Source organism: Carassius auratus, unplaced genomic scaffold, assembly GCF_003368295.1.
Source record: "Carassius auratus strain Wakin unplaced genomic scaffold, ASM336829v1 scaf_tig00217746, whole genome shotgun sequence".
Taxonomy (NCBI): Eukaryota; Metazoa; Chordata; class Actinopteri; order Cypriniformes; family Cyprinidae; genus Carassius; species Carassius auratus.
The window spans coordinates 10,001-20,000 of NW_020529224.1; the positions used below are offsets into that span (position 1 = coordinate 10,001).

A 10,000-nucleotide genomic window follows, 5' to 3' on the forward strand; every position below is an offset into this window, starting at 1 on the left:
AATAGAGTCAATGCCCAATCTCTGAATATAAGCAGGTTTGGGCCAGGTTAGTACATGGATGAGAGACTGCCTGGGAATACCAGGTGCTTTAAATTTTTGGATATTTTTCACGAATTATATAATAATCTTGCAAAAACAGAAAAAAGAGTCAATGCCCGATCTCTGAATTTTAGCAGGTTTAGGTCTAGTTAGTACTTGGATGAAGAGACCGCCAAGGAATAGCAGGTGCTTTAAGCTTTTGGGTTTTCTTTCCTACTTATATAATGTACTGGCGAGTAGATTGGCTGATCTTTAAATAGCCTTCTCTTTGCAGGCAGTCTTCGCTTACGGCCATACCAGCCTGGCAATGCCCGATCTCGTCTGATCTCGGAAGTTAAGCAGGTTTGGGACTGGTTAGTACTTGGATGGGAGACCGCCTGGGAATACCAGGTACTGTAAGCTTTTTTTTTTTTTTGAAAATTTTTCACTTAGTATATAATAATTTTGCAAAAAATAGAGTCAATGCCCGATCTCTGAATATAAGCAGGTTTGGGCCAGGTTAGTACATTGATGGGAGACTGCCTGGGAATACCAGGTGCCTTTAAATTTTTGGATATTTTTCACGAATTATATAATAATCTTGCAAAAAAAAAAAAAACAAAAAAAAAAGAGACAATGCCCAATCTCTTAATCTTAGCAGGTTAATGTATGGTTAGTACTTGGTTGAAAGACCGCATAGGAATACCAGGTGCTTAAAGCTTTTGGAATTTTTTCACTTAGTATATAATAAATTTGGCAAAAAATAGAGTCAATGCCCGATCTCTGAATATAAGCAGGTTTGGGCCAGGTTAGTACATGGATGGGAGACTGCCTGGGAATACCAGGTGCTTTAAATTTTGGATATTTTTCACGAATTATATAATAATCTTGCAAAAAAAAAAAAAAAAAAAAAAAAAAAAAGAGACAATGCCCAATCTCTGAATTTAGCAGGTTTAGGTATGGTTAGTACTTGGATGAGAGACCGCCTAGGAATACTAGGTGCTTTAAGTTTTTGGGTTTTCTTTCCTACTTATATAATGTACTGGCGAGTAGATTGGCTGATCTTTAAATAGCATTCTCTTTGCAGCAGTCTTCGCTTACGGACATACCAGCCTGGCTATGCCTGAATCTCGTCTGATCTCGGAAGCTTAAGCAGCGTTTGGCCTGGTTAGTACTTGGATGGGAGACCACCTGGGAATACCAGGTACTGTAAGCTTTTTGGAAATTTTTGCACTTAGTATATAATAATTTTGCCAAAAAATAGAGTCAATGCCCGATTCTCTGAATATAAGCAGGTTTGGGCCAGGTTAGTACATGGATGGGAGAACTGCCTGGGGAATACCAGGTGCTTTAAATTTTTGGATATTTTTCACGAATTATATAATAATCTTGCAAAAAAAAAAAAAAAAGAGTCAATGCCCGATCTCTGAATCTTAGCAGGTTAAAGGTCTGGGTTAGTACTAGAATGAGAGACCGCCAAGGAATACCAGGTGCTTTAAGCTTTTGGAATTTCTTCACTTAGTATATAATAAATTTGGCAAAAAATAGAGTCAATGCCCGATCTCTGAATATAAGCAGGGTTTGGGCCAGGTTAGTACATGGATGGGAGACTGCCTGGAATACCAGGTGCTTTAAATTTTTTGGAATTTTTCACTTAGTATATAATAAATTTGGCAAAAAATAGAGTCAATGCCCGATCTCTGAATATAAGCAAGGTTTGGGCCAGGTTAGTACATGGATGAGAGACTGGCCTGGGAATACCAGGTGCTTTAAATTTTTGGATATTTTTCACGAATTATATAATAATCTTGCAAAAAAAGAAAAAAGAGTCAATGCCCGATCTCTGAATATAAGCATTTTTGGGCCAGGTTAGTACATGGATGGCAGACTGCCTGGGAATACCAGGTGCTTTAAATTTTTGGATATTTTTCACGAATTATATAATAATCTTGCAAAAAAAAAAAAAAAAGAGTCAATGCCCGATCTCTGAATCTTAGCAGGTTTAGGTCTGGTTAGTACTTGGTTGAAAGACCGCCTAGGAATACCAGGTGCTTAAAGCTTTTGGAATTTTTTCACTTAGTATATAATAAATTTGGCAAAAAATAGAGTCAATGCCCGATCTCTAAATTTTAGCAGGTTTAGGTCTGGTTAGTTCTTGGATGAGAGACCGCCTAGGAATACTAGGTGCTTTAAGCTTTTGGGTTTTCTTTCCTACTTATATAATGTACTGGCGAGTAGATTGGCTGATCTTTAAATAGCATTCTCTTTGCAGCAGTCTTCGCTTACGGCCATACCAGCCTGGCTATGCCCGATCTCGTCTGATCTCGGAAGCTAAGCAGGTTTGGGCCTGGTTAGTACTTGGATGGGAGACCGCCTGGGAATACCAGGTGCTGTAAGCATTTTGGAAATTTTTGACTTAGTATGTAATAATTTTGCCAAAAAATAGAGTCAATGCCCGATCTCTGAATATAAGCAGGTTTGGGCCAGGTTAGTACATGGATGGGAGACAGCCTGGCACTGTTAATTTCGTTGACTAAATATTTTCGTCATTATTTTTCGTCACGAATATATTTTTGCTGACGAAAACGAAACGAAAACTAAAATAGAAGGCACTGATGGAGACTAAAACTATGACTAAATTGATTGACATTATCGTCAACGAATAAAGGACGAGACGAAAATAGACTGTGACGAAAATCAAAATCAGCAGACGGGAGAGATGCGAGGAATGAGCAAAAGAACCGGCAAAACAGAACAGACTGCATGAGAGAAGAGAACCAATCAGAGCCTGACTTATTGAGACGTGAAGCGAAGGTTTTCAGTTTTTATGAGCTCCCGGGAAGTCGGCATTCGAAGAGGTGATAGGGACTTTAAGCAACAGCCTCTGGTGGAACGGCAACGCCATTCTGGCGTTGTATTGCGCCTGCGCGAATTTAACTGCTACTTTGTGACGTTCTAATTTAACGGTCTACTACGGGAGAACAGCTGATTTGCCAGAGTCGCTACAACGTGAGAAGTTAGGTAAATAAATGTTATGTTTTTAGACTTATTTACATCATACAATATTAAAAACTCCTCATCTGACAAAAGATTGTCATTTAACGCCAAAAGCAATCCTTCTCTTGCTTTTTTAAATTATATATTTTTTTGGATCTCAATAAATGAATTAATGCTGCGTTGCGCTGTTCTGTTTTACCGTTGCTTAGTGACTTTTACGTTCTTGGCTACAGCGGTGTGACGGCAAACTTCCGGTCGCTGTAGCCGTTCCATTCGCAGCTGTTGCTTAAAGTCCCTACTGTCTAAAAGAGCGACAAAATGTCCACAGCTCACTTCACGTTTGACGACGAACAAAACAAAACAAAGTGTAAAGCACGCAGAGCGCTCATTCGTGGCAAGAAACACAACCAATTTGAAAAGACATTTACAGACGAGCCACCCGGACATTTTCTCAAATGTAATTTCACAACGATGTTCTTTTGTTTATTGAGCTAAGCAAAATTGGAATAGTGCAGTGCGTAGATGTTGTAGCATTAAATATTACGAACTGAAAAGTACTGTAAAATAGCCCCTTCTTCAAATTAGATGCGAGCACAATACTAATACGTAATATCATGATAAATACATTTGATTAATACTAATGTTTAGTATATTTTATAATGTTCTACTTGTTGACAATATCACAAATATTTCTATATTAGTCATGTGAAACATGAATGTTCACATCCTATCATTATACATACAAATCTAGCAATATTGTAGTATTTAAAACATACAATATTGCTAGACAAATGAATACCTTATAAAATCTTGTTACTTTTTTTATCCACCTAGCTGCCAACTTATTAAATATTTACTTTAAATGTATGCACTTATTGTTCAGCTCAGCTGTAAACTTTAAGGTCCTGGACCTAACTTTATTTTTCTTTTATTGATGGTCAATTGGCAGCTAGTTATTGTTTACATTATCATGACAGTGTTTGTTGCTGCATAAAAGCTTTTGAATCGAAATAAAGACACAGTTGTGTTGAAATAAAGTTGAATTTGTGTTTTATATATTTTGGTAAAGTTTGTTTCCTATACCAGCTGTAAAATATTGTCTAGTAAATCTGTTATTGATTTTAGTCTTATTTTAGTCGACTAAAATACCAAGCAATTTTAGTCGACTAAAATACCAAGCAATTTTAGTCGACTAAAATACCAAGCAATTTTAGTCGACTAAAATACCAAGCAATTTTAGTCGACTAAAATAAGACTAAAATTAAAACAAATCAGATGACTAAAACTTGACTAAAACTAAAAAGAATTATAGTCAAAAGACTAAGACTAAAACTAAATTAAAATTTCGTGTCAAAATTAACACTGCAGCCTGGGAATACCAGGTGCTTTAAATTTTTGGATATTTTTCACGAATTATATAATAATCTTGAAAAAAAAAAAAAAAAGAGACAATGCCCAATCTCTTAATCTTAGCAGGTTAATGTATGGTTAGTACTTGGTTGAAAGACCGCCTAGGAATACCAGGTGCTTAAAGCTTTTGGAATTTTTTCACTTAGTATATAATAAATTTGGCAAAAAATAGAGTCAATGCCCGATCTCTAAATTTTAGCAGGTTTAGGTCTGGTTAGTACTTGGATGAGAGACCGCCTAGGAATACTAGGTGCTTTAAGTTTTTGGGTTTTCTTTCCTACTTATATAATGTACTGGCGAGTAGATTGGCTGATCTTTAAATAGCATTCTCTTTGCAGCAGTCTTCGCTTACGGACATACCAGCCTGGCTATGCCTGATCTCGTCTGATCTCGGAAGTTAAGCAGGTTTGGGCCTGGTTAGTACTTGGATGGGAGACCGCCTGGGAATACCAGGTACTGTAAGCTTTTTGGAAATTTTTCACTTAGTATATAATAATTTTGCCAAAAAATAGAGTCAATGCCCGATCTCTGAATATAAGCAGGTTTGGGCCAGGTTAGTACATGGATGGGAGACTGCCTGGGAATACCAGGTGCTTTAAATTTTTGGATATTTTTCACGAATTATATAATAATCTTGCAAAAAAAAAAAAAAAAAGAGTCAATGCCCGATCTCTGAATCTTAGCAGGTTAAGGTCTGGTTAGTACTTGAATGAGAGACCGCCAAGGAATACCAGGTGCTTTAAGCTTTTGGAATTTCTTCACTTAGTATATAATAAATTTGGCAAAAAATAGAGTCAATGCCCGATCTCTGAATATAAGCAGGTTTGGGCCAGGTTAGTACATGGATGGGAGACTGCCTGGGAATACCAGGTGCTTTAAATTTTTGGAATTTTTTCACTTAGTATATAATAAATTTGGCAAAAAATAGAGTCAATGCCCGATCTCTGAATATAAGCAGGTTTGGGCCAGGTTAGTACATGGATGAGAGACTGCCTGGGAATACCAGGTGCTTTAAATTTTTGGATATTTTTCACGAATTATATAATAATCTTGCAAAAAAAAAAAAAAAAAAGAGTCAATGCCCGATCTCTGAATCTTAGCAGGTTAAGGTCTGGTTAGTACTTGAATGAGAGACCGCCAAGGAATACCAGGTGCTTTAAGCTTTTGGAATTTCTTCACTAAGTATATAATAATTTGGCAAAAAATAGAGTCAATGCCCGATCTCTGAATATAAGCAGGTTTGGGCCAGGTTAGTACATGGATGGGAGACTGCCTGGGAATACCAGGTGCTTTAAATTTTTGGAATTTTTTCACTTAGTATATAATAAATTTGGCAAAAAATAGAGTCAATGCCCAATCTCTGAATATAAGCAGGTTTGGGCCAGGTTAGTACATGGATGAGAGACTGCCTGGGAATACCAGGTGCTTTAAATTTTTGGATATTTTTCACGAATTATATAATAATCTTGCAAAAACAGAAAAAAGAGTCAATGCCCGATCTCTGAATTTTAGCAGGTTTAGGTCTAGTTAGTACTTGGATGAGAGACCGCCAAGGAATAGCAGGTGCTTTAAGCTTTTGGGTTTTCTTTCCTACTTATATAATGTACTGGCGAGTAGATTGGCTGATCTTTAAATAGCCTTCTCTTTGCAGCAGTCTTCGCTTACGGCCATACCAGCCTGGCAATGCCCGATCTCGTCTGATCTCGGAAGTTAAGCAGGTTTGGGCCTGGTTAGTACTTGGATGGGAGACCGCCTGGGAATACCAGGTACTGTAAGCTTTTTTTTTTTTTGAAAATTTTTCACTTAGTATATAATAATTTTGCAAAAAATAGAGTCAATGCCCGATCTCTGAATATAAGCAGGTTTGGGCCAGGTTAGTACATTGATGGGAGACTGCCTGGGAATACCAGGTGCTTTAAATTTTTGGATATTTTTCACGAATTATATAATAATCTTGCAAAAAAAAAAAACAAAAAAAAAGAGACAATGCCCAATCTCTTAATCTTAGCAGGTTAATGTATGGTTAGTACTTGGTTGAAAGACCGCATAGGAATACCAGGTGCTTAAAGCTTTTGGAATTTTTTCACTTAGTATATAATAAATTTGGCAAAAAAATAGAGTCAATGCCCGATCTCTGAATATAAGCAGGTTTGGGCCAGGTTAGTACATGGATGGGAGACTGCCTGGGAATACCAGGTGCTTTAAATTTTTGGATATTTTTCACGAATTATATAATAATCTTGCAAAAAAAAAAAAAAAAAGAGACAATGCCCAATCTCTGAATTTTAGCAGGTTTAGGTATGGTTAGTACTTGAATGAGAGACCGCCAAGGAATACCAGGTGCTTTAAGCTTTTGGGTTTTCTTTCCTACTTATATAATGTACTGGCGAGTAGATTGGCTGATCTTTATATAGCCTTCTCTTTGCAGCAGTCTTCGCTTACGGCCATACCAACCTGAGGGCGCTAGAGAGCTAGTGTGAAACAGGAAGTGAGGTGGCTATAGAAGGGTGAAGAAGGTTCACCCAAAATTGTTTGGTGTGTTTTTGTTTTTTGGTTATTTGAGTCTTAATAATTGTTTTTTGTTTAAATTTTTGGGTTATTGTTATTACTTGTCCTCCCAACAGCATAGCTGTTTGGGAGGGATCATTTTATTTTTATTTTTTTTGTTTGTTTTTTGTTTTCCTTATTTTTGAAAAATGGACGGAACTACGGCAACAGACACGGACTTGGCACGAGGAACACGGCGGCAAATGGCAAACGGACTGGAAAAAACTCAACGAGAAAAGGATGGGCCTGAAAGGAGATATAAAAGAACCTACACCAAAGAAGCTACAGTAGTAGTGGATTTGACTGAAGTGCATGAAGGTAAAGCTGAAGACATAATACAAGCGCTGAAAGATAAGTTGGATGTGACAAAAATATTGGCTGTAAGACCCAAAATGATGAAGGAGTACGAAATTACGTTTGAAAAGGAAGAAGATATTGAAAATCTGAACGAAGGATTGATGATTAAAGGAAAACTATGTGAAATTAAAAAATTGAATAACAGAGAATTTGTTGTCTCGTTCATGCATTTGCCCGCTTACCTGGATGATGCAGAGATTCTACAGAAGCTGGAGGGATGGGGGGTTACTCCTGTCTCTCAGATAAGAAGAAGATTTTATACCGGCACCAACATAGAAGATGGAACGAGGTTCCTTAAGGTACAGTTCCCAAAAGAAGTGGTCTCCTTGCCCTACAGTACTCGAATTGAAATGGAGGATGGTCCTCAGTACTATAGAGTGATACATAGCAAGCAGGTGAAAACCTGCAGGTTGTGTATGAGCCCTGATCATGTGATGAAGGACTGTCCAGACTTTAAATGTTACAAATGCTCGGAAACAGGCCACTTCGCGAGGGACTGTAAGGTGGTGAGGTGTCCAGAATGCAATTGTGTACTGGACAAATGCGAGTGCTGGTATGGAGACCAGCACAATGAAGAAGAGAGGGGGAGTGGGCAGATGCATGAGACAGACAATGAAGAGGAGCAAAGGGAAGACACCGGATCAAGGCAAAGAGAGGACAATGTAAGCAAGGACAATGACAATGAGATTGAAAAGACTGAGTTAACACAGGACATTGTGGAAATGGAGGTGCAGATGGAGTTTAATGCAGTTGGACAAGCAGAAACAGAGGAGCCAGAAGAGACTGAATGGATAGGTGAGACGGAAAGAAAAGACAAAGACAGTGAAAACCTGGGCGGAGACAGCACTGCAGGAACATCCAATAAAAGAAGAAGAAAAGTTAAGGTAATACCCAATTTGGAGAAAGCTAAAAATAAAATGTGTAAACAAAGTAATGAGGTGAAACAAGACTGTGGAAGAAGTGCAAAAGAGGGGGAGGAAATAGGATAACAAAATTATGATGCTAAAGTTTGTACTTTTATCTTTTTTAATTGTGTTGAAAATTGTTACTTTTAATGCAAGAGGGTTAATGAATGGTGTGAAATTTGAAAAAGTCAAGGAACTGTGCAGGGATGAAGATGTGATTTTATTGCAAGAAACAAATTGGAAAGAGAGTGTAATGGAGGATTTTAAAAAAAGATGGGAAGGGGAATTATTTTTTAATAATGCGGGAGGAAAAATAGGAGGAGGAGTTGCGATGTTAATAAGAAAAGATAGAGGTATCAGGTCAAAGCAAATGTATAATGACACAAAAGGAAAATGCATGGCTGTAGAAATTAAGATGGATGAAGATGATTTTATTTTAGTAAACGTACATGCTCCAAATGAAGAAATAGAAAAGAAAAAATATTTTAATATAATAGCTGAGTTAATGGAAAAATGGAAGAGGGTAATAATTGCGGGGGATTTTAACACTGTTTTTAGTAAAATGGATATGGCTAACGGAATGGTTTTTAAATCGGATGGGGGAAGAAAGGAGTTAATGTCATTGATGGGAGAGTATAACATGATTGATGTGTGGAGAGAAAGAAATGGGAAAAAGAGGGAATTTACAAGAAGACAGCTGGTAGGGAATTTTATGTGTCAAACTAGGATAGACTACTTTTTATGTACTAGGAATTTGGAATGTTTTATTGATGGAGTGTTTTATAAAGAAACGACCTTAAGTGATCACAAAATGGTGCAAATGAGAATGGATTTTAAAAAGGAAATGAGGGGACCAGGGGTATGGATTTTAAACACTGAAGTTTTAAAGGAAGAAAGTTTTAAAAAAGAGATAGAAAATAAATTTGATGAGGGGAAAAAAGACTTGATGTACATAGAGGATAAAAGGCAATGGTGGGAAAACATGAAATATGACATAAAGAAATATGTAATGAATTACTGTAAATTGTTACAAAAGGTAAAAAGAACAAAGGAACAAGAAATAAGAAAGACGTTAAGAGAGGAGTTGAATAAAAATGAAGTTAACGTGCCAAGAGTAATTGAAGTGGAGGAAAAGTTGAGGAAAATAGAAGAAGGGAAATATAAAGGGGCGACGTTAAGAAGTAAAGCTAAGTATACAGTAGAAGGGGAGAAATGTAGTAGATTCTTTTTTAACCTTGAGAAAAGCAGGGCGAAGGCGGGAATAATTAAAGAACTTAGGAATAAGGAAGGACAAGCTGTTTTAAGCACGGAAGGGATTTTAAAGGAAATAAGCACATATTATGAAGAACTTTTTAGATCAGAGGAAGGGGATGAGGAAAAAAGGAACATTTTGTTACAACAGATAACACAAAAAGTCGGTGAGGGGGATAAGAAGGAATGTGATAGGGGAATAACAACTGAGGAAATTATACAAGCAATAAATCAGCTAAGTGTGAAGAAAAGCCCAGGAATAGATGGTATTGGAAGTGAGTTTTATAAGGTTTTTAAAGAAAAAGTAAGCCCGATTTTAAAAGAAGTCTATGAAGAGGTTTTTAAAAAAGAAAGGATACACCCAAGAATGGGCTTAGGCTTAATGAAAATAATCTACAAGAGAAAAGGAGACAAGGCAGAACTGAGAAATTTTAGGCCCATTACAATGTTAAACACAGATTTTAAAATTTTAGCCAGGGTTTTAGCGAACAGATTAAAAAATATCATGCCAAACA

At 36.9% G+C, this 10,000-nt stretch overlaps 4 non-coding genes and 1 pseudogene across 4 annotated transcripts; all 5 read left to right on the forward strand.

Annotated features, from left to right (window-relative positions):
- The first annotated feature begins 322 nt into the window (after nucleotides 1-322).
- Nucleotides 323-441, forward strand: LOC113102677 (5S ribosomal RNA). Its single transcript, XR_003291063.1, has one exon. It is a non-coding gene; the product is annotated as a 5S ribosomal RNA (ribosomal RNA).
- A 672-nt stretch (nucleotides 442-1,113) lies between these two features.
- Nucleotides 1,114-1,234, forward strand: LOC113102687 (uncharacterized; annotated as a pseudogene).
- Nucleotides 1,235-2,298: 1,064 nt separating this feature from the next.
- Nucleotides 2,299-2,417, forward strand: LOC113102667 (5S ribosomal RNA). The gene has a single exon (XR_003291053.1). It is a non-coding gene; the product is annotated as a 5S ribosomal RNA (ribosomal RNA).
- A 2,354-nt stretch (nucleotides 2,418-4,771) lies between these two features.
- Nucleotides 4,772-4,890, forward strand: LOC113102675 (5S ribosomal RNA). The gene has a single exon (XR_003291061.1). It is a non-coding gene; the product is annotated as a 5S ribosomal RNA (ribosomal RNA).
- A 1,194-nt stretch (nucleotides 4,891-6,084) lies between these two features.
- Nucleotides 6,085-6,203, forward strand: LOC113102685 (5S ribosomal RNA). The gene has a single exon (XR_003291071.1). It is a non-coding gene; the product is annotated as a 5S ribosomal RNA (ribosomal RNA).
- The last annotated feature ends 3,797 nt before the right edge of the window (nucleotides 6,204-10,000 follow it).